This window comes from Desmodus rotundus, chromosome 7 (genome assembly GCF_022682495.2).
Source record: "Desmodus rotundus isolate HL8 chromosome 7, HLdesRot8A.1, whole genome shotgun sequence".
In the NCBI taxonomy this organism is placed as follows: Eukaryota; Metazoa; Chordata; class Mammalia; order Chiroptera; family Phyllostomidae; genus Desmodus; species Desmodus rotundus.
The window spans coordinates 119,211,074-119,234,150 of record NC_071393.1 but is presented as its reverse complement, the minus strand read 5'-3'; the positions used below and the strand labels follow the sequence as shown (position 1 = coordinate 119,234,150).

Below are 23,077 nucleotides of genomic sequence, written 5' to 3'. Positions count from 1 at the left end.
TGCCACTGCCCTGGGCTGTTGCCTCCCAGGAAAAGTCATGAGACCATGTCGAATGTGGAGAAACAACTATTTAACTTGAAGTTTGCTGCAAAAGACCTTAATAGGAATGCCAAGAAATGCGATAAAGAAAAGGCTGAAAAGGCCAAGATTAAAAAGTCCATTCAGAAAGGCAATACAGAGGTTGCAAGAATACATGCTGAAAATGCAGTCCGCCAGAAGAACCAAGCAATTAATTTCCTGAGAATGAGTGCTAGGATTGATGCTGCGGCAGCCAGAGTTCAAACTGCAGTAACAATGGTCAAGATAACCAAGTCAATGGCAATTGTAGTTAAGTCTATTCACGCTACATTGAGGAGTCTGAACCGTGAAAAGATTTCTGTCCTGATGCACAACTTTGAACACCAATTTGAAACACTGGACATTCAAATACAGCAATGGAAGACACAATGCATAGTACTGCAAGCTTAACAATACCACAAAACCAAGTGGATATGCTGCTTCAAGAAATGGCAGATGAAACTGGCCTTGACCTCAATAAGGAACTACAACCGGGTCAGACAGGACCTGTTGGCACCAGTGCCACTTCCACGGAGAAGGATGAACTATCACAGAGAACTGCTCATCTACATGATCAAGTATAATTTAAAGAGCTGGTGCTTTTGTTTACTTCCCCTGCTTCTGATCTATTGTGTGTGTGTATGTAGATAAGGTGCACTCCACTCACACTACAAACACCATGTATTCAGAATGCTTAAATGCTGTTTATATAGAATGCTTTCTTTTGCCATGCTGTACTCACCAATATTTTAAGAAATTCCAGAGAGTTTCCACCTTGACAGACTTTACAGTTTTATATATTCTGTTGAAAAATGAGAGGCACTTTTTTTTGTAGATGACTTTGACCAAGCTAGCATTAGCTTATTGTATATGAAACATCTTCCCCCAAAACTGCATCAAAAAAATCAAGCGACAAAGTACTACAGAAGAAAGTATAAAAGAAAGGTTTTGGTTTCTTTTTAATTCAAAGTAGTTTTACATCTCTCCATTCACATGTGATGTATAAAAATAAAAGCAGGGGAAACATGTTTACTTAACATGCCTACATAGTCTAAAACATCTCATTTACTATCATACAATGTTATTTTTTGTGTTTTATGTTTTGCATCTGTTTTTGCCGCTCAAGCACAAATGCAGTTGAATTTTATTCTGCATTTATTGGCTTTTAAATTTAGATTATTATTGGAATTTTTACCCAGTAATTTAATGAATATTATTTGAATTCTTGAAATTTAAAAAATTTCATTGATCATTTTCCAATATAATAAGAAAAAATAAACAACACTAAATTAAAGAAATTAAGGTTTGTACAGTTTTTAAATATTTCTTTGTTAAATATCACTGTTGCTAAGACTCAGAGAAATTTAACCTTTTATACTTTCAAATGAAATTGAAACATATTTTAAATGATTCTCTTATTTCTACTCTACCCTTGGTACACTGTATTTTACAAAATTAACTTATATGGCCTTAATATCATTTACATTTTCATAGGATTGTTGATTGCTTCTTGAGAATGTTGACCTACATTTTTAAACCGACCAACAAAAAATAACAAAGAGAACAAAATTGAGTCAACTCAAGTTACAACTACCATAAGCCCTGGTTAAATGTGTTTGTCCTTTTATCTTTAGCAAAAACTCTTTAATAACTGGAAGAAATGAAGTAGAAATAAATGTTAGAATAAAATGTTTTGTCTAGCCATGCAAATCACTTCCAGACCAGTGGCAGTTGGGTGTGCATTCCACACGGGGGTGGGGGGGGTCATATTAAAGTCCTAAGGTCAAAAGAAGACTGGGCTCTGCAAGGCCAGGGTCCCTGGGAAAAAGCGTTTGATGGCCAACTGTGCTACTTTCCACCTCCTCAGAAATATGTCTCTTATCCAACTAAAATGAGCAAATGCCTGTATTTTTTCCTATTAACAGTCTCAAATGTGGAGAAGTGACCAAGTTATATTTTAGCTAGTATACTACTAACCTAGGTTAAGTAGGTAAGGTGTTTTTCATTACTTATTGTGCGATTGATCCATGGAAGAATTTTAATATTTCATCAAGTTCTATTGAAGAGCAGAACTGTTTAGAAAATCTTTCCATTGTTAAGTCATGAAGGCATTTAAAGTGCAACCATGGAGACTTTTTTACTAAGTACTCACCATTCATACATGTTTCCTATTGTAAATGGGAGTTTGTATAAAGAATATTTTCACTGGTTAATGAAATGAGAAATTACTCTTGCTAAGTTTTGATTAAACCTAATTTAACCTTCTTGGTATTTGACTATATGGTATGACCTCAGTGTGGTAATCTTCCATTTTGTTTATAATTGATGTTTTGTCCTTTCTATGCAAAGGGTAAGTCTGTTTATATTGAAACATCCTGAAGCAGCATAGAAGAGATTATTAACGACTAAAATATCTATGAAATAGAGTTATCTTATTTTCCATTGATAGAATTGTAGCTTTTGTTCTTCTGAATTCATTAAGTTCAATTGTGAAGAAAAACATACCCTAACCCTTTGCTGATGCCCAGGTTGCTTTTCTGGCCCCTTCTCCGTGGAGCTGAAGCACCAAGTGCAGGCCTCGTTAAGGCACTTTTCAAACGGCATCATAACCACGAGCTTACTCGGCTGTTTCCCTGACCAGAGTTAGAGCTCTTCAATAAAAAAGAACCTGTGCACCCCAATGTTCATAGCAGCACAATTTACAATAGCCAAGTACTGGAAGCAACCAAAGTGCCCATCAGCAAATGAGTGGATCCAAAAACTATGGTATATTTACACAATGGAATTCTACGCAGCAGAGAGAAAGAAGGAGCTTATACCCTTTGTGACAGCGTGGATGGAACTGGAGAGCATTATGCTAAGTGAAATAAGCCAGGCGGTGAGGGACAAATACCATATGATCTCACCCTTAACTGGAACATAATCAATAGAAGAAAAAAGCAAACAAAATACAACCAGAGACATTGAGGTTGGGAACAGTCTAGCAGTGGCCAGGGAGGAGTGGGGTGGGGACAGTGGGAAGAGGGGATTGTAGGAACTATTATAAAGGACACATGGACAAAATCGGGGGGGATGGTGGGGGTGGGAGAGGGAGGTGGGTTCAGCTGGGGTGGGGGGGAGGGAAGGGGAGAAAAGGCATACAACTGTAATTGAATAACAATAAAAATTTTTTTTAAAAAAAGACATGTCTTAACTGCCTTTGCACCTTTGCCTTTATGTATTAGGTACAAAGCATGAATTAATGAACCTGAAATCTATCAAGCACAATACAAGCCAGTTTACTCATAGCAAATAAACAGCACAGTGGAACTGCATCATATTTATGCTTGACGTCCACAAACTCAGCTGTCCAAACTAAAGGGAAAAGGAGAGGGCGTGAATTACCTACTCACCACCTAACGCTCTGCCTTATTCCACATAGACCCAGCCTCTACATCTCCTGACAGTGAATGCCGCAGCAGAAATACGAAGTGATATCAATGACAATGACTCTCATTCTGGACGCTTTCAAGGGACAGGGACTTTTAGGAGGGGTTTAAAGCCTTGTCAAGGACAAAGTCGAATATAAGCATTTTTTTTCACCTTATGTGCCTATTTCAGAATGTAAACTCCCTATGGACAGTGAGTAGTCTACTGTGCCACCCTCTAAAGGCCTCCTTCCTCCTCACATAGAGAGCCTGATTGTAACACTTGTCCAAGATCCGCAGACCCTGCCTGTTAGATCCTGGCTCCCTTCTAAGGTACTCCAACTCCAGGATCATCCGTGTGCAGTCAGTGAAAAGAAGTCTCCGAACAAGGCATAGTCTGTTATCAACCGCAAAGTACAAAGGTTCAGGAAGAGGACAAGATCCCAAGTAAAAACAAAAAGGGAGAGGGAATCATTGTTGAGTAGATGCCATTATCCATTCTGGGTGTTCTCCAATAAACCATCCTTAGAAAGTATTTATATAAATAATGCTAGTGTGATTCAGGTATCTCTCTAATTTTCACTAGGTAATCATTCCCCTAAGGTCTCACTAATATAAAATAAATAGAAAGTTTGGAGATTTTGGTACGTTACAAATTATGAAGCCAATCATCACAAACTATTCTGCTGGTCAATAAAGAATTCTACAAGGACACTTGGAAAGTAAGTTTTCGTCAGTCTAAAAGCACTCCCTTCCCTAAAAGTCCAGGATTCTCTACAACTTGGCCCCCAGAGACCTTAAACACTCTTAAGTGCCCTCCACTCTCCTAGAATATGCTCACTGTCACGAATATGGTGCATTCTGCAGAGACTTGCTCCATCTGTCTGAATCCCAACCACCCAGCAATATCTATACATCTGCACTGACTTGTTTTTGCTTAGCCTGCCCCTCTTTATTCTGCTGGGCACTGCACTGGATAAGAATAGTTAGTTCAGTGTGTTCTAAATGAAATATTCCCCCCAAATGGACCAGTACCTCTTGCTCTGAGGTCATAACTCAAATGGTGGAGAAACTTTCTCAAGTTGACCACAAGCCAATCCGGGTGAATGACTGCATTTCACAGGTATGAGGAAAGAGGTGCTCTATATTACTCATATGTTTTCTTTCAGTCTCTAGAGCAGTGGTGTCCAATAGAAATACAATGAAAGTCCCGTGTAATTTAAAATTTCCCAGTAGCCACATTTTTTAAAAAGTAAAAAGAAACAGGTAACACTAATTTTAATATATTTTATCTAATCTAACATATCCAAATTTTTTATCTTTGCAACACATAATCAACAAATTATCAGATGTGTTACTTTGGTTTTTTACTAAGTGTTCACAATCCCATGGTATTTTATACTTACAGCACACCTCTGCTCCGACCAGGCCCATTTCAGGAGCTCAGTAGCCAGAGGTGGCTTCTGGCTACTGCATTGGGCATCAAAGCTCTGGAATGATTTTCCTCCGTGGTGATTTACTATGTTGGCATCCTGATACATTACAAAGTTATTAGTGAGTTTTTGTTAGTCTGCAAAAGAAATTCTCATTTTCTGATGATTCCTGATAAACAGCTAGTGAGGAAATAAAGCATAATGGCTATCAATATGGGCTCTGGAACCAGCCTGGGTGGATTTAAATCCCAGTTCCAACCCTTAACTAGCTGTATGGCCTTGAACGAACAAACTTTGTGCTTTGATTTCCGTTTTTTCCTCCCTGTTGACAGTGAATCTGTCTCTTAGAGTTAGTGTGAGGCCTAAATGAATGCATAATGTAATCACTTAGGATGCTGCTTAGTGCATAAGAAATGATCGATTCATTATTAACTACTATCTCTAATTCTTCTTCATTGTTATTATGATTAGCTGAAATTGAGGACCAGGCTGTGGCTGAGATAACTGCCCCAGAGTACAGGCAGCCACTTATTAAGGCCCAGGCTCAAACAGCCCAGTGACCATTGAGCTGTCACACTCTTTAGGGTCCTTGCCTGTTTCCCTCAGTGTTCCTGCCGCAGCACCAGCCATCCTGCTGCGGACACTCTGAGATGCAGGCAGGCTCCCTCTCTTCCATGGCTCTGGAGAACTGGACGGGGCAGTGGAAGAACAGACAATTGGAGCAGAAGCCACAGAGCAGGGAAGACCAGTCCCAGATTGGTTTCAGCACATCCCACCCAATTCCAGTACTGCAATGCACCAACAAAGGGGCATCAATCATGAAATGAGGGGAAAAGTATGTCCTGATTGCCCACATGCCTTTCACCCGAGTGGCTTCCCGTCTCTATCGCTGGCGACAGGACACACACGGGATGGAACTGGGACATTAAGCAGGAGACCTAAACAGAATTGTTTCTCCAGAAACAATTCTCATGAATCGGTCAGCTGCTTTGGAAGGTCTAGTCACTTTTCTTGAAGTTGAAAGCACGAACGAAATAAGCCATGTCTATCCCTCCCTGAAATGTCACTACTTGGAAATGATTTAGGACCAAAGGAGGAAAAAAGTTTCCTCTGCTGTCATTATCAAGGAACCTGGGGTCTCCACAAACAATTTACAAACCACTAACCTTAAGTATCTCACTGATTTTGAAAACTGAAACCAGGGGAGGGTCTTGCTGTAAAGATTCAGGAAAAAAAAAAAATAGTTCCAAGTCCTGCTTATTTCTACTTTTTTTTTTCTCTTATGGTACTTCTGTCCATATGGCAAATAGCTTGTTAAAGTAAAGCCAACCTAGAAGCAAAGCTACTTTTCTAGGGCTTCAGCATGTGAATGCTGAATCTCCATCCAGATGAGGCTGTGGCCTTGCTATGCCACATCTGGAACAGGAGAAAGGACATTCCAGGATTTGGAAACATTTCTTTTTGTGGACACACAGAGTTAATCAATGTCAATTCTTTCAGAATGTGACCTAAGTCCCAATCACATAAGGCAGGGTCATAAGAAGTGAGCTTTCCAAAAAGATTTGGGAGGACTCAACCCCAAATGAATGGTGTCTCTTGCAACGGCTTGCTGCTATGAAGGACCCTGGGTGCCAAGTGAAGCTGGGTTCCTTCCCTGTGTAGTCACCATGTTTATGGTAATACTTTTATCCCTGGGTAATTAACTCAGAAATTAAATGAAGAGTGTTTATGGTCTCTTCCTGGCCAGTGCATAGCCAACTTGAAATACTAGGGTATCAGTTAAGGGTGCCTTTCTTCAGATTATGGACATGCTGATTCCAGGAGGTGCAGCAGCCATCTCAGGCACTGAGGTCCCCTTAAACCTGAGGAAGTCACTTAGTGACATGTAAAGGAGGGGGACAACAATAGGCAACAACTACTACACAGGAGCCAGTGGCACAAGAGGATAAACCAAGCCACTCCACTTTGGGTTGCTATAGATCAAGGATCTAATTAAAAATAAGACTGCCTGGCTGGTGTGGCTCAATGGATTGAGCTCCGGCCTGCAAACCAAAGGGTCACTGGTTCAATTCCCAGTCAGAGCACATGACTGGGTTGTGGGCCATGTCCCCAGTAGGGGGTGCACAAGAGGCAACTACACATTGATGTTCTACTCCCTCTCTTTCTCCCTCCCTTCCTCTCTGTCTAAAAATCAATAAATAAAATATTTTTAAAAACAAAATAAGACTGAATATTCTGCATTCATGCACAAACTGGGGAGGGAGGGCAGTCACAGGAAAAGGGGGATCAAATTCCAAATTCAGAATTCAATGGGCAAGAACAGTTTTATCTTGTGGTATTTCAAATACAGTCCATTCCAAAATTCCACATTAAAGTTTCTGATCAAGAACCTGTTATCTCTCTTTTAGAAGTGATTCCTCCTTTCAGAGAGACAAGGACTCGAATATCTCAAAAGCCCTTCCTTTGCTAAGAGTTCATAGTTCACTCAATGACTGCATTCTGTACATGTTCATGTCATTTTTTTTTCCTGAAAACTATTTCCAAAAATTTGAAAATCACAGTCCTTTCCTCTTATGAGAAAAATTGAAAAATTAAAACTAAATTTGAAAAAAAGAATCTGTCCTCCTCTTTACGTTGTGCTATTTTGACACTCTATGAACAGGATCCAATCTAATCTTTAGCCTAACCTCCTACCCTTCTCCCCATAACATGCCCCATGTTTTCTAGACCCACTCAAATACTTGTTTACAGAAAATAAATGTTCCCACTTCTGTGTATTTGGCTTAGACCGTTCCTTTAATGAAATATTCTTTCCCTATCTCTTCTGTCTAGCAAAATTATGGTCAATTTTCAAATTTGTTTCAAGCCTTCTCCAAGTAAAATATATTGTTCCTTCTTCTTGGCTAATATAATAGTTTCAAAAACTCTTTAATGAAAACATAAATTTACAAAAGTGCACAGATCAAAGATGAACGGCTTGAGTAATTTTCATATTATCATCCTCATATACTCGCCATCCAGACCAGGAAATAAAATGATACCGTCACCCAAGAAGCCTCCCTCGACCTTCACTCAACCCATTCTTCTTCAGAGATAAGTGACTTAAAACACCATAGAATAGTTTTGCCTGTTTTAAACTTTATGTAAGAGGAAAAATATAATATATAATACTCTTCTGTGCCTGGCTTGTTTTACTCAGTATCATGTTTGTGAGATTTATCTGTGTTGTACGTAATTCATTCATTTTTATTGTTATATAACACTCCATTTTGTGACTATAACACAGTATTTATTCTATTGTCCATGGCCTTTTGGGTTGCTTCCAGTCTGGGACTATTTTAGGGTGTTTAGCAACATTTTTGCATGCACATTATAATGTGCATATGAATGTGTTTCTGTTGGCATATACCTAGGCCTGGACTGGCTGCATCACAGGGTATGCATAATCAGCTTTAGTGGATATTGTCAAAATATTTTCCAAAATACTTGTACCAATTTTCACAAAATTCTTGTACCAGTCCCAATGTATGAGAGTTTCAGTAGTTTCTCATCCTGTCCAGCACGATTTTGTCAGACTTTTTGACATAGCCATGCACTAAGTATACAGTGATATTAAACATTGCATTTTTAAGTATATTTTATTGATTATGGTATTACAATTTTCCCAATTTTTTTCTCCCCTTTATCCCTCCTCCTCCCTGCACTCCCCCCACCCTCCAGCATCCCTCTCCTTAGTTCATGGCTATGGGTTGTACATATAAGTTCTTTGGCTTCTATATTTCCTGCACTATTCTTAACCTCCCCCTGAATATTTTATGCCTACCAATTATGCTTCTTATTCCCTGTACCATTTCCCCCCCCAATTCTCCGTACCCCTTCCCCACCGATAACCCTCTATGTGATCTCCATTTCTGTGATTCTGTTCCTGTTCTAGTTTGTTTAGTTTCTGTTTTTGTTTTTTATGTTCGGTTGATAATTATGAGTTTGTTATCATTTTATTGTTCATAGTTTTTGATCTTCTTCAATTTCTTAGATAAATCCCTTTAACATTTCATGTAATAAGGGCTTGGTGGTGATGAACTCCTTTAACTTTACCTTATCTGGGAAGCGCTTTATCTGCCCTTCCATTCTAAATGAAATACTGTATTTTAATGAGCACCTTTTCATAAGCTTATTCATCATTTGGATATACTCCTTTGTAAAGTGCCTGTTTATATCTCTTGTCCAAGTTTTTTAAATCATTGATTTTTTCCTAACTAATTTGTAAGAGTTCTTAATATATTCTGGATCACAGGTTGTTGTGGCTTGTGTGCATTACAAATATCTCCTCCCACTCTGGAATGTACTTCTTACTTTGTTGTTGGTGGTGTTCTTTAACGTTTTTAATTATAATACAGTTTCAGTTCCTCGGTCTTTTCTTTTATGGTTAGTACTTTTGTAACCTGTTTGAAAATTTTGCCCATGAAATATTCACTTATATTTTCTTTTACAGGTTTTATCATTTTGCCTTTTACATTTAGATGGACAATTCACCTGGAGTTGGTTTATGTGTATGGCACAAGGCAGAAGTCAGTGTTTTTTCCAAACAGTTACCCGATTGATCAAGAACCATCTATTGAAAAGATTTTACTTTCCCCTCTGTAATGAAGAGTCACCTTTAATATAAATCAAGTGTCTGTATGTGTGGGGGTCAGTTTCTAGACTCTCTGTTCCATTGGTCTAATTGTCTAGTTTAATGCCAACATCTTAATGTTCTCTTTAAATGTTTGGAAGAGTTCACCAGTGAACCCATATGGTCAAAACTTCTCTTTGAAAGGAAGTTTTATTTATAAATGCAACTTTGTTGATAGATTTTTATTTCTTCTTCAGACAATTTTACTTATTAAAGCCTGTTTTTACCTCTTTTCAGGCAACTCAAGGTCCTTAAAACCCCTTAACTCCATTTACCCTCTTCTTGACTTTTCTGATATTTCTGTCATGTTTTTTTTTAAGACTTTATTTATTTTATTTTTAGAGAGGGGAAGAGAGGGAGAGAAACATGAATGTGTGGTTGCCCCTGGAGCACCCCCTACTGGGGACTTGGCCTACAACCCAGGCATGTGCCCTGACTGGGAATCGAACCAGCAACCCTTTGGCTCACAGGTGGGCATCAATCCACTGAGCCACACCAGCCAGGGCTTGTGTCATGTTTTTAAAAATTTTACATACATTTTAAACTTCATCATATGTTTTTTTATCTGACAGCTCTAGAGGTCAGAAGTTTAAAATGGACTGCTCTGGGCTAAAAGTAACAGTGGCAACAGGGCTGGTTCCTTCTGGAGGCTCCAGGGAAGAATCCATTTTTTCCTTGCCTTTTCCAGCTTCTAGATGTGCCCACATTCCTTGGCTCCTAGCCCCTTCCTTCATCGTCAACGCTAGCAGCATAGCATCTTCCAAACTCTCCTTCTATTATCACTGATAGAATTGCATAGTCAGTAAAAGTATTGTTTTACAAATGAAAACAGCCCTGGCCAGTGTGGCTCAGTTGTTTGGAGCATTGTCCTATAAGCCAAAAAGTCACAGGTTTCATTCCTGGTCAGGGCACATGCCTAGGTTGCAGGTCCAGTCCCCTTTTGTAGTGCTTATGAGAGCCAACCAATTCAATGTTTCTCACATCGATGTTTCTCATCATCTCTCTTCCCTTTCCCCTCTCTCTAAAATCAATCAGCATATTCTTGGGTGAGGATAAAAAGAAATGAAAAATATGTGCAAACAAAAAATGAGAAAATTTATTCCTAGCATATTGGCAGTCAAAATATTTAGAACCTAATAAAAGAATACATATTGTACATAAGTGATTTATATCAGATACCAGTAATTCTTAATGTTACTGTTCAAGTTCAATATAAAAGACACAGAGATACAGGGATACTTCCATTTGGCTATGGAATCTCTTGTCTTTAAAAACCATAGTAACCCAAAAGATTATAGAAATTAGAACTCAGAACTCAACAAGGATTGGGATATCTAGCATCTGATAATCATTTTATCACCAACACTAGACACAGTACCTGACATATAGAAGTACTTAATACATACTTACTTGATATATTAATCAATAAATTCTCAGAATTTTATTTAAGCCCAATAAGTCAATGATCTCAAAGTGTCTCTCCTTGTCAAACTACTTGCTCAGGTTATTTATAAGGCCCCTGTAGCATCAAACTTCACTTCCATTCAAAAGAAGTAAAACTGATATCACTCTTGGTAGAAAAATCTCAATGTACTGATCCTGAAAAATTTAGTAGTTTCCCGTATATCGGCATGCCATTGAAATCAAGTCATCAAGTTAAAATTAATTGGTTAATTAATTGACTGATTAAGTAAGGGCAACAACTTTTTCTTTTGTACAGCTCAGGCTCACATTAAGCTGTACAATAAGGTTTTTTGTCACATAACCAAAATAAGTACTTTAAGCATTGTAGAAATATAAGAAAATACATATGAAAGGGTCCAAATTATTACTAATGATACATTAGATTAATTAAATGGTCTGTCAAGACTATAAGACATAATAACTTTATGACTTTCCATGACAGTAACTATCGGAAGCGACGAATCCGAGAGACTCAAATGCTCATCACACATTTTGAACTCTAGAAAGAACACAATTTCCTATCTACACATCAACACCCCCAGGGAGAAAGCCTAAACTGGGTAGACAATGAATATATTTGAGGAACAGCTTTTTCATTAAAACATCCTTTTATAATATTTTTGGTGCCTTTGATTTCAGTTGTTCAGTAATTATATCTGCTTGGGGGATTTGGTTGCGTTTTGCTTTGTGTTCTGCATGCAGGTATTCAGAATGTGATCTTTTCACATATCGTGATATTTTTGAAAGACAGTACACATAAAATATTGGGGTAATATAGTTCTGTAAGGCCTGGAAGAAGTTTTAAATGGAACGACAAAAAGTTTCTGCTGATAAACAGGAGACCAGCCCTAAAATGACACCTGAATGGATGACCTCCTACTGGGGCTTAGCAGAATAACAGGGAAATGAGGTAGGAAACATGCAATTTATACACCCCGAGGTCTCTAGATTCTCAGTAAGAACAGGGAACTTGAAATTCAAGAAGACCATGGGTATATATTTTACTGGGTAAATCTGGCTTATGCTCTGTTGAGTTGGTTTTACTATTTTCTCTGAATTACCGGCAGTACCAGATACTGTCAAGAATGCAAGGAAACAGGAACATTTACATAATGCTCATGGCAGCAATTTGTCATCCTCTGATAAAGTTAAAAGATACACCCAGCTTATGGCCAGCAGCCATTTGCACTCCTAGATATATGTCCTGGATAAACTCTGACACAGAAGTGAATAAAAAACATATACAAGCTGTTCACTATAGCCTTAACTGCAATATTAAAAACTGGAACAACATAAAAATCTAACCACACTAGAAGGGGTAAAATAAGTGAAACAAAGTATATTCCTACAACAAGACACTAAATAGCAGTTACCATGAATAAATAAAATCTACATAAATCAATACAGATAAATCTTTGAAATGTTATGTAAATAAGTTATACAAAGGTATGTATAGTAAGATTCCATTTATACAAATTTTAAACACTCAAATTATAGTACACATTGCTTAAAGATATACATACAAATAATAAAAATTTAAAACATGATCTAGAAAACAACATAGTAACTCAAGGATAGTTATTTCCTCTGACACCAGAATCCTTTGGAACTCTACCACTCCCAAGCTATATGAACTGGCAAAAAAAAAAAAAAAAGTTTTTCTCCTATAATTTCCCCAGGGGTAGCTCAAAGCTTCACTTCTCACCCTATCTATCCTCAAGCTTTGAAGTGGTCTAGAGCAAAATTAACTCATAGGTGATCCAGTGAAACTACTCTGAAAGGGCAGAAATCTTTTAGAGGGACAACAATTTAATACGTACAAATAAATTGGGACAACTTAATAAATACAAATAAAGAGTAACTCTCCTGGGTCTCTGCATATGGCATTCTTGGATCTCTCTTTGACTATTTTCTACTCATATATAGTGGGCTCTCAGGAGAATCATCTCTTGGTTCTTTCTGTATATGAGACTTTTAGATTCCTCTAGTCCCTTTATTTCTTCCCTCCCATGTTTTGTTGATACCACATGATCCTGGGTTGAGTCTCATTTAGGAGATCTCTCATCTCCAATGCTTAGAAGGCCAAGTGGTGAAGAAGAAGGTGAGGTTCGAGGAAAAGAATACTTTTCAATTCTGCCTCTCACCTCGGCCTTAAGTCAGTTCAGAAGACAAGGGGACAAGAAAGAGCTTCGAAGCTGCATGTCATCTGACACATTCTATAAAACAAGTGCTTCTCTGCCCCAGGTACCACCTACCTGGCTGCCACTCTGATTGTTCATCATCCTACACTGAGTACTTGCTGTCAGGAGAATACACTGCTACCTGTATGTCCCTTCTTTGCCTAAGTAATTCTTGGACGACTGCACCTGAAACAATTTGTACTGTCCTTAACCAGAGGAAGCCTTGCTCCTCTTTGGTAATGGGAAATTATAAAGATGGCGGGATGCTTCCCATGGAGACTTCCAACAAAGACACTGAATTTAGGATGAGACAGAAAGGACTATATTTTTCCTTCTTCCAGTAAAACATATGAATGTGACCTGGGATTCATAACAGTCATTGGTGCAGAGCTGACAAGTCACCTGCCTTCCCAACTGCCTTTCCTCTTATAGTCTATAAATGTCAGGCCTTTGTATTTGGGGACCAATTACAGAACTTTTACCCGCCACACTCACTACTAATGGATAAGCACTGAAACCACAACGTGTTTGCCCTCAGCCACATAAACACTCACAGTGTGGTAAGAAATGTTATTCCCTGCCAAAATTACCTGGATATATACCTTAGGCATGAAAGACTCTATTTTCCTTTATGAGCACCAATAATTCATTTCAAGAGACAATGGAAGTAATGATTTTACTATCCTTGAGATGCTGAGAGCCTCTCATTGTTAATTATGAATTTTGCTATGCTGGAAGAAGGGTACATTAGCCAGGGCTCCAGGGCTCCAGAAATTTCCCCCAATGTTTGCAGAAAAATCAATCAGTGCCTACAAAAGTATTTGAAGCCCCTAGACACCTAACACCAGTCTCCTTCTATAAGCAAATACATCTGAATGAGGCTTTTGACTATGTCAAACCAGTTCCTGCCTTGTTTTAATCTCAAGACAAAAGAGTATAATTTGAGGGTCACACAGGCCCTGAGCTTCCTTCCTTCCTGAATCAGTCCTGACAGGGACAAGAGGCCTACCAGACACCTCTGCCTCAGTTTCTGGTTAAGAGTATGGGATTAGACCTGCAAAGCCAGAGGGCACTATGACTGATGGACTACTATGTGGACACTGTGTGACACTCATTTCTGCCCTGTTACATAGGTCTGCTACAGACCTGGCTTCATCTGTTCATGCTGCTGTGGGCTCCATTCCCCTTGAAAGACCCAAAACAACAGTGAATCTCAATCTGCTTAGATTGGGCTTTCCCTCCTTTGAGTCCTCAGACTCACCTGGTGCTATAAACTAAATTGTGTATCCCTGCCAAAACCCCTATGTTGAAGCCCTAACCCCCAGTGCGATGGTACTTGGCAGTGCCACCTTTGGAACATAATGAGGGTGGAGCCTTCACGGGGATATTAGTGCCCTTAAGGGAAAAGACACCGGAGAGGTGATCTCTCTTTCTACCATGTGAGGACACAGCAAGAAGGTGGCTTTCTGCAAACCATCAAGGTCCTGACTAGACAACAAATATGCAGGCACCTTGATCTTGGATTCCTCAGCCTCCAGAATGGTGAGAGACAAAGGTCTATTGTTTATGCCATCCAGACAATAATAATTATTATAGCAGCCTGGGCTGACCAAAATGCCTGGGAAGCCTTAGGATCCACACCTTTAATTTGTCAAGTCTCTTGGAACCACAGCACAGCTCTATCTGAATCCTACAACCCCAAAACTGCCCATGCTATCCCATCAATGACACCTTTGGCATCAACAGCAATTTGAACCATTGCTTGGACTGCCTGGCTACCCTGCAAAATGAAATAAAATCAAAACGAAAACACCAAACAGCCTCTGCAGCACAATGAGCTCCACCAGCCTTTGTGAGACATTCCAAAGGGCAAGTCCCACCCACCCAGGATTGATTCATTCACCCCTTTCCTGGGATCCTTAGTCACTGCCAATCCCAGCAGGACTAGTACATATGTCTGTTCATTTATGACAGGAGACTTAAATTTCAGGTCACGGGATTTAACCTACAGTAAATCCAAATTTGCATAAGGATAATGGGCATTCTGAGACACTTTATGGCAATGAGCTCTAATGTGGTAATTAACCACTGAGCACATTTACTGATAAGCTGTTCATTAGAGAAAAACCTGACGACTAGCAGTGTTATCAGAGTCCACAATTTTCGCAAATCTCTTTCTGAAATGCTTTTTTGCCTGTGGGACTAAAAGCCAGCAAAAATCACAGAGCAGTCATTCTCAACACTATTTTCACGCAACGGCCAGTGTGATAAACCCTGAGAGGTGAGAACCAGTTTTGTAGATTTTGCTTTATTTTTTTCATATGAGCTTTCTCTTAATCTTAAATTTATTTTGGAAGAAACCACTATGGAGGAAGCATTGGCTACTTATTTTTTGTGTGTCCATCTTAAGCCAGAATTGGCTCATTCATTCACACAGGAAGCATGTTTACATGAATCAGTAATATAAGGGAGGGAGGAGTCCACTGAGTAAGGCCAATTCCCATTCATAGCACATCCAACAGTTAGTCTCATCACTTACAAGGACATCTTCACTCCCAGTCGTCCACAAATGGAGCTCTCATAACTCACTTTCTCTTGGACCACGATGTTCTTTGTCATTAGCACCATTATTTGGAGAGCTTCCAAAAAGTGCATAGTCCAACCTGCCTCAGCTGCACTAATCTAATGGCCAAATATAATCAATTCAGCATTGACTGTGCTCTTAATAAATGGCAGCCATGGTGACTTGGCCCAGGAATGATACAAAGATAAAGAAGACACGGTCTGTCCTCATGGAGCAAAAAATATGTTGATGTCTTGAATGACCCCATGGTTCTTTATTATTTGCCTTTGTTCTTCTGTTAAGAGCAATTTAGTTGAATCCTATTAGAGAAGAACACCATACAGACTGCACTGGTAGTTGGAGATAATCCCTGCACTCCAATACATGCCAGACTCTCCCTTCCTGAAAGTCTTTACTACATATTGCTTATACCACTGACTCTGACATGTGATAGCAGCATTTTGTTACATTGCTTCATGATTAGATTCTTCAAGTGCTCTGTGTACATAAATCTTATCTCATCTACAATATTCTTAGTTGCTGTAAATCTTTTGTGCAAAAACATACAAAACAGATAAGATGGAAAGCTATTCGAGAGCAAAAAAACTCCTGTCATATCACTGTTAATAAAAATGTATGGCATTCAATGAGTGACTTATACTGAACTGAATTCAAATGAATGGGCACTGTCTTCTGGATAGCCTTTGGTATCTTATAGTTTCAAATCTATGAAGTGTGCATGCCATTTGCTAATCACATAAAAATATCCCCTAAGTTTCACTGTTCCACAACTGTGGTTTTTAAATTTTATTATAACAGATAGATGTTGAGTCTCTCACACCCACGGCTTCAGTAAAATTTAATTATAGAGCTAATCAATTAGGGGAAAGGAAAATATAACTGCAAAACATGAATTATTGAAAGATTACCTAAAGAAATACATACATTTTTTTAAATTACAGCAACTCAAAATAAGCCCACAAAATATTTCTTATTGAGATTTCTTATATGTACTGGATTAATGAATATAGTTTTAAAAGTTTCAAATTCCCCGTAGGGATGCTGTTTTAACATTTATGTTTCTTAGCTTCTACTGGTTTTTTAGCCTCTGAATTTCAAAATGAGGAAGTCCCTCTAATTCAAAAGTAAAATAAAATTACCCGCCACCTCTGAATTCTTAGTTACAATGGCATTTTCATATCTCAGCTTACTGGTCCTCTCTTTGGCACTGAGCCCTTGCTGACCACACCAGCTCCTGGAAACTTTCTTGGCTTCCATGATACCACTTTCTCTAATTTCTGCCTCTCTCTCCAACTTTTCCTTTTAAAGCCCTCTTCTCTTAGACATTAGTGAGTCTCAGAATTCTTTTTTAAAAAACCCACTGTCCTATTTGCTTTGCTTTCTTTGTTACCTGATTTCATCAATTCTAATTAATTTCACTTTGTTCTTTGTATTCTGGTTACAGCTACAGCCATCTATCTGAACTTGCCCCTGAGCTCCAGATAATACAGTACCTCTAAAACAATACACTCAGAACTAAATGTAGCATTTTCCCCATTAAACCTGCCACTCCTCCAGTATCTCCATATTGTGTTAATGTTGCCCAAACCTGAAACTGTGACCTTTCCCTACCCTTACCCCAAAGTCTAATCAAGTCAATAAGACTTACTAATTATGTCCTCCCTACTCTTCTCATGACTAGTTTTACCCACCTATAGAATAAAGTCCTAGCTCCAGTGCATTACACACATCCCAACCTCATCTGATATCAACCAGCCACATTGAGTTCTATTTCTGTGAAAAGAGTTAGAACATGTAAAATACTTAGAAGAGTTCTTGATATATAGCAAGCACTCATTACATGTTAGCTGCCATTACTATCACTACCACCACCACCAACCACCATCAGCACAACCACCACCAACACCACCAACCACCACCACCACCCCCAACAACCACCACCAACAACAATCACCACCCCCAACAACCACCAACAATACCAACCACCAACAACTACCACCACCAACAACCAACAACCACCACCACAACACCACCACCGCTGCCTCTATTCCTTTGTTATTATTTGTTCCCCACTCTCACCATGCAATTTCACATCTTTATGTCTTTGGTGATGCTATATCCTTTCCCTGGAATTGTTCCTTTTGCATAAGTCCTCACTCTTAATAAAATTTAAAAAGTCTTTAAACTTTTTAAACATGAGAGTTCTGCTCATGTTCTTTCTCCTTCAAGAAACCATCTCTAATAGCTTAGGTTAAGCTAAGTACCCAAATTTAAACTTCAGTGTAAACCTGTAAAAACTTTTATCATATAGCCTCATATACTGTAATAGATTATAATCAATCATCTGATTTTGTCTGCTATTTCAACTAGAGAAGGAGTTAGCAAACTACAGCCCCTGGGCCAAATCCAATGTACTTCCTGCTTATGTAAATAAAGTTTTATTGGAACACAGACACAATCATTTGTTAACATATTATATATGGGCTCAATAAAGCAAAAAGCAGAGTTTGGTAGTGGTAACACAGATCCCATGGCCCACAAACCCATATCTTCACTACTATTAACTATTTACTATCTGCTCCAGAGTTTCTCAAACTTGGCACTATTGGTATTTGGGGCTACATAATTCTGTGTCAAAGAGAGATTGTCCTGTGCATTGTAGGGTATATAACAATAGCTTTGACCTCTACCCACTGAATGCCAGCAGCACCTATACCCCATTATTTTACTATCCCTTTATCCACTCATCTACCCCCTCACTCCAGTTTTCACAACTAAAAAATGTTTCCAGACATTGCCAAATGTTCCCTTGGGTCAAAATTGTCCCAAGTGGAGAACCACCAACCTAGCATTTTACAGAAAACATTGATGATCTCTGACATACAAGATCTTTCAAGGAAGGAAACGTGCCCAGTTCACTTTTTATTCCAAACACCATGTCCGGAACATAACAGAAGCTCATTAAATCAATCATTTAAAAGTGACTGGAGGCTTGTAAGACATTCCAAAGCATTTTAAAGTTTGTAAGAATTTTAGATTTGAAAAGGACATTGGTGAAGGTCAGGCCGATACCCAATGTTACAACTAAGTTTTGTTTTCTTTAGCATTTTCAAATTCGCCTATCAAACTGTTACATTAAAAAAATGTCTATGAAGAAAAATCATGCTGAGAAAGTTAAGTATCAAAACCCCATTTGATTATCAGTAATTTAAAAAATATGAAATCACTACATTCAGATTTTCTGTATACACATACATTTCATTTATCCCTGAATGAGATTTTTTTTTACTGTTTATAGAGAAGAAATTATTTTCATTTTGCAGATGAGATCATTTCAATTGGGGTTAAACTATAGTATGAAGAAATGGCGACTTCCTCACAGTCAATCAAGAAATTCATTCAAGGGATATAAATCCCTTTCCATGCTCTGTAATAAACCTATAGCATAATAGTATTGCCGAAAGTACAGAAACCTCTCTGCCACAGAGGGATTATGTGCCTACCAGAAAAGCTAACAACTGAATGCAGGGCATTTTAAGTACCAAACCAATGGCAATAATAGCTAACATTTACTGAGCATTGACCATGTGCCAGCATTACAGCATCTCATTTGAGCGTCACGAAAACTCTATGAGGTAGGTACTATTAAGCTATTTATTTTACAGATGAAGAAACTGAATGGCAGAGAAGCTAACTAACTTGTCCAAGGGCACGTATTTAGTAAGTGGTAGAACCAAAATTTGAACCTAGAAGTCTGCCTCTGAAGTCTGAGTTTACACACAGAATACCATGTAAATATGCTTCAACTTTGGAAGTGAGAAAGGCCACTGCTAACTGAGGTGACCAGTCAAGTGGGTAGCCATGAGATGAGTCCTAAAAGAATGGGTGAGTGTCAGATGGCAGAAAGGGAGAAATCCTTGGCTGGTAGAACCAAATAAAGAAGTTTTAGAAGCGAGAACTCAAAATGTATATTTAGAGTAACGGGAAATAGCCACTCTGGTTAAATATAGGAAGGAAGTATGAGGACGTGAGATAAAGTTGAAACCAAACTACAGAAGGCCATGAGTGGGAGGCTGAAGGATACACGCTCTTGCGGGCACTGGATGTTTCTGAAAAATCGCACCAAGAGCGAGGTGGGGCAGAATGCAGACTGTGGAGGAGGGCAGAGAGAATCGAGATGGGAAGATTCAGTATGATACCACCACAACAGACAAGGTGTGGGACAGAGGATGAGGGCAGAAGCAGGAGAGGAGGAAAAAAAGATAAAAGGAAAGGAATGAGTGAGAAATGTAACCAGGAAATGGACAATGGAATCCTGTGACTGATTGAGGACAAAGAAGAAGGGGGAGTGAATGGGAAGGAAGGATCGAAGTTTCATACTGGAGTGAATGAGTGATGATAGTGGTGTCAGCTGTTCTAAACGTACTGGGTTAATAGCCAAGCCTCCTTTCTTCTCCCACTTAGCACATTGGCCCACCGCTCTTCTATAGAAGACATGGGTCACCCTATACAAGTTTTTTCATCATTCCTTTCTCAAACCTCACTCCTTTCCTACCTTCAATGAAAAAGAAACATTCCTTTCCTTCTTGAGTTTAAGAAGGTACAAGCCAAGGGAAAGCTTTTATGCAAGGACCATATTTGTAGCTTACAAAGAAGAAACAAATAGGCAAAGACCAAAGATGCAAGAGACAGTGGGATGTATGAAGAGTAGATTCCAGGAGGTGACAGGAGAGGAGGAGATGCTCAGCACAGGTGAACAGGTGAGCTTATAAACATGGAGGGACACCTTGTCACCTGGGATAAAGGGAGAGAGAAAGTCAACCTAAACAGGAGATAAACAGGCAAATGAAGACCCTGAGGTTGAGATTAGCTCCATACACTGATAATGCCTCACTTGAACCTTGCAAGAAAAACAGAATATCTAATCACAGACATTTGTTTCTCTCACTACCTCTCTCACTGAACCTCAGCCATAATGGTCTCCTTGCCCTTCTTAAATATGTCTTGGATCCTTTTCATCCTTGTAGCTTACTCTGATTGAAATGGCCTGTCCCATATCTCATGTGGCTGACTCTTTGTTTCATATTAGGTCCCAACTTCATTATCACCTCCTCAGAGAGTCCTTCTCTGACTACTCAGTCTAATAATGGAGACCCAACCTCTTTGCTACTCCCTATCCCATTATTCTCTCTTATTTCCTTCATACCACTTACCATTATTATAAAGTATTTTAGTTAGTAGTTTATACATTTACTATTAGTGTCCTTCAACAATGATGTGAATTCATAGGCTCAAGGTTCTTATACTTGGTCTCATTCACCACATACTTCAACACTTAAAACAGATCTTATATCAGAGTAGGCACTCCATGAATATTTACTGCACTCATGAGTAAGGGAATGAGAGCTGTGCTATGGAAAAATTGAGAGCAGTAATTCTATTACTGATGTTCATAAATATTTATGAAAGAGTATTTTTCATAAATTCACATGCTAGGATACAGGTTTAAAGGGACTATTCAATTCATAGAAATCCTAATTCCCTCCCTTCTAGAAGCTCAGTCTATGGGGAAAACATATGAATACAGATCATTAAGATACAATGTGGTAAGGACTACACTAAAAATGAGGCAATGGAGTTAAGAACTAAGGGCTATGAGAGGATATAATTAAATGCTCCTAACTTAAGCGAAGTAAATCAGAAAAGCAGTTCTCTAAAGTGCTGAGGACAGGTATGCTCATGGAAATCTGGCATGTAACTGTAGAGGGTGAGGAATAACCAACAGGTAGAGAAGGTGGGAAGGATATATGGCTCCCTCAAGAAGTTTTTCACTGATAGGAATGGGCTAAGGTGTAAATTGAGCAGGAGACAGAATCGAGGAAAGGATTTGGAGCATGTCTCTAGTTGAGAGAATGAAAAAGGGATGGAGAGTAGATCTGAAAAGATAAAGACTCCTTCAAGGGGCTAACTCTCCAAAGAGTCCAAAGAAATAGCAGTTACACTCAGAGAGGGGGAGGAGAGCTCATTTCACAAGATGGGAAACGAAGGTAGCCCTTAGTGCTTTGGAAGGTAAATCTAAAAGTGGAGGGAGAGAAATTTAACACGCATAACCTAAGCAGTTTCTATTTTCTCCATGAAGTACGAGATAGACCATCTGCCCATACTGGCTGGTGAGGGAGAGACTGAGGGGCAGGGAAGAGGAAGAATTTTATTGGCTGATAATCGGTATGCAATGTTGTTGCCCTATGCTACATCTTCACTGATTTGTGAAGTGAAAAACATGTCCTCGTCTCTCTGTTGACATCTATGCAGGAACTGGCTGTGGCACACTGCTCACATGGGGGATAGAACACCAGGTTACCAATGCATCACAATGCTAATGGAATGGTCATTTCTACATTTGCAAAGCAATTTTAGAAAACATTAGCTAATTAATTAGCTCAATGATTACTTTAGCCCTGTAGGTATATGTGTACAAGGGCTCCTTTTTTGGTTTCCTTTGAGTCTTTTGAAGACACAAGAGATTTTGTCTCAGTGGGAACGTTGTGGTAGATTACTTTTGCTGTAAATAAGTGACATTTTTAGAAAGCAATGTGTTCCACTGAATTTATCCTGAAGAGAAAAAAAATCGCAAAGCTAAATAAGAGACTCCAAGAATCAGACTAAAAATTCACAATAAGCCTAAAAAGTAGCTGCTCCTTATTCTGGCTTTCTGGGACTATTGGAGGCAAATAGTTTCAACTTCACAGAAAATACTGGGCTGGAACAAAAGTACAGGTGTGACACATATCTCTAGACGAAGGTATTCTACTGCTTGGCATTTATACCAAGAGGAGCTACTTCCCACTCAGGTTCCATAATGAAAATCATTCCTCCATTAACAGGTTGAGAAATATCAATTTGCCCAATCAAAGTGGGAAATCAAGCAAAAACTGCCTTCCTCTCGGAACAATCAATGGCAAGGTGAAAGAAACAGGTAATTGGATCCAGTCTCCCAGGAGGACATTTTGCCTGAATCAATGACTTCCCCTATGAAGTGGAGCCTCCAATGACAGTGAGAGACCATTTCCCGGAGTGTGTTAAACCACAGTCTCACCAAGCTTTTCCTGAGAAGCTTACCTCCTTTTCTTCCTCACCAAGTCTTTTGACTGAATTGGTGGAGATGGTAGCAGTATTTACATCTCAACTCCAACCCTTGCTAACTCATGTCTTGCCTTGGGCAAGACACTCACTCTCTTTAAATTCATAAATTTGTCATGGGAATTAAATTAGGGGATACA

At 38.9% G+C, this 23,077-nt stretch overlaps 1 protein-coding gene and 1 pseudogene across 1 annotated transcript in view; one reads left to right on the top strand and one right to left on the bottom strand.

Moving 5' to 3' along the window:
- NRXN3 (neurexin 3) overlaps nt 1–23,077 on the bottom strand; it is a 1,484,332-nt gene that overhangs the window by 1,014,146 nt on the left and 447,109 nt on the right.
- LOC112311542 (charged multivesicular body protein 1B2-like) lies at nt 46–641 on the top strand (annotated as a pseudogene).